General features: G+C 39.9%; 1 protein-coding gene and 1 non-coding gene across 7 annotated transcripts in view; both read right to left on the bottom strand.

Annotated features, from left to right (window-relative positions):
- Nucleotides 1-2,041, bottom strand: part of LOC107086970 (VPS10 domain-containing receptor SorCS1-like) — a 308,080-nt gene that overhangs the window by 285,754 nt on the left and 20,285 nt on the right. The gene's annotated exons all lie outside the window — the stretch shown is intronic.
- Nucleotides 1,832-1,903, bottom strand: trnaa-ugc. Its single transcript has one exon. It is a non-coding gene; the product is annotated as a tRNA-Ala (tRNA).

The following is a 2,041-nucleotide window of genomic DNA, read 5'->3' as shown; positions in this document are numbered from 1 at the left end:
ATATATATATATATATATATATATATATATATATATATATATATATATATATATATATATATATATATATATATATATATATATTATTCTAGTAATGTAGTTATTGTAATGTAGTTATTCTACATTTGACGTTTGGACAATTATCAGTACTTTTTCCTGAGAGGGGGACTCATGGTAAGACAAAATTTACAAATTGAGTTTCTTTACTTTCCACAATAATGAAGCACAATTGATTCCATATCCTTAAGCCATGAATGAAGGTCTGTTTCTGTTTACAGTAACACACACTTACAGGTGTGACACACTTGGCAGCTGGCATGATGAATTCTGGCAGCGGAAACAAAAACCCTTTATTAACTTCACCACAGGCCAACAGATGAAGTCATCAAAAGCAAAGCATGGGTTATATTTTTTTTCTAATGAAGCAGCATTTGTAGGAGAAGCAGAAAGTTATTGATCATAATGAATCTTGGCAGGAATCTGAGTCGTTAAAACATTTATTGTAGCGTTGGGTCATTTTTGCATGCAGCACAGGAAGCGTGTGGGTTTTTTTCTGAAAGGTTGAAAAGAGAAGAAAAAAAAGCGGCGTTGCTTTCGCTTTTGAACACAAAGCGTTTGGTCTGCATCATATCAGAGAGCGAGTGGGCAAAGTCAGGGGAAAAAGCTGCCTGTCAACCAACGTCCTGCATTTGACAAAAAGTTTCATTGAATTTTTTTTTTTTCCTTTATGCTCATTTAGTCAAGTTCTTTCTGAGCCACTTCCACCGTTCTGTCTCCCCATGTTTTATCAAACTCGGTCAATTAACTTGAGCTGCCGTCTCATGTGGTTCTTTCAGTCTAAGTGCTGGAGGCTCTCTCTAAAAAAAAACCTTTTTCATCTTCACTTTCAGACACATTCGCTGGTTTACAGATTGCCCAGGATTCAATTTGTGCCTTTGAAATGTCCCGTACAATCCTGAACCAGATCAACGTGTGAGATGGGAATAGGACCTGTGGCGTCCTGGAAGCAGCTGCAAGAATCACCCTTGTCAATCTGAATTGCTACCCTGGTAGAACGGGCTTAAAAGAGAGCAGATAACACAAACACCATGTCCTCTACTTGAATCCTTACACCTCAAACTGAATCTCTGCAGCTAAAAAGCGTTTCTGTCTCAATTTAAATGCTTTTGCTTTCAAAATACATGGAATGTGGCGATAAAATGACATTTCATTACAGAAATCTGCTCTGTGAGCTGGCTTCACCTCTGCACTCGGGCTGTAAGTCTTACATGCCTTCCCTATAGTGAAGAGAGCTTCTCAGACCACATCACTTCAGTCGCCATCGTTCACATCAAGGTGTCAATCAAACTCGAGGGCGGTCAAATATAAATGCCTCAGCTGAAAATCAGAGTAATGATATTTTTCAAGGCGATATTACTGACATGGTTGCAGAGCGAGTCGCTTGCAGCAGCACAAGGCTAAAGCTTTCCCTTACCTGCTTTATGAGGCGTTTTTATGCGGAATCCAATGTAGCATGATCTGATTAGCTGAGCAACAAAAGAAAATGTTCTTCTTTCCAAGAATGTTTTTAACTAACTTTCTCCATTTAAAACATTTTAGCAGAACAATATGATACAGTATGGGGTGGATTTTGTTCCAATTTTTTTGAATAGAATTCAACTTTATTGTCATTCCACTGTCACAAGCATTTAACAAATCCTCTTGGGGAGCAATGGGCTTCCATTATGCGGTGCCTGGGGAGCAGTGTGGGGTTAAGGGTCTTGCTCAGGGAGCCACGGTGGTAGTCTGTAGGTGTCCCTAACCACTAGGCCACCACTCCCCCTAAAATAATTAGAGATGCCAGGGATTGAACCCGGGGCCTCATACATGCAAAGCATGCGCTCTACCACTGAGCTACATCCCCACTAGCAAGCATTGTGAATGGAAATAAAAAGAAATGGTTCATTATATGGATGGATGGATGGATGGATGGATGGATGGATGGATGGATGGATGGATGGATGGATGGATGGATGGATGGATGGATGATGGGTGGATGGAT

This window comes from Cyprinodon variegatus, unplaced genomic scaffold (genome assembly GCF_000732505.1).
Source record: "Cyprinodon variegatus isolate N-32 unplaced genomic scaffold, C_variegatus-1.0 Scaffold169, whole genome shotgun sequence".
Lineage (NCBI taxonomy): Eukaryota > Metazoa > Chordata > Actinopteri > Cyprinodontiformes > Cyprinodontidae > Cyprinodon > Cyprinodon variegatus.
This window is presented reverse-complemented; position numbering and strand designations above follow the sequence as displayed.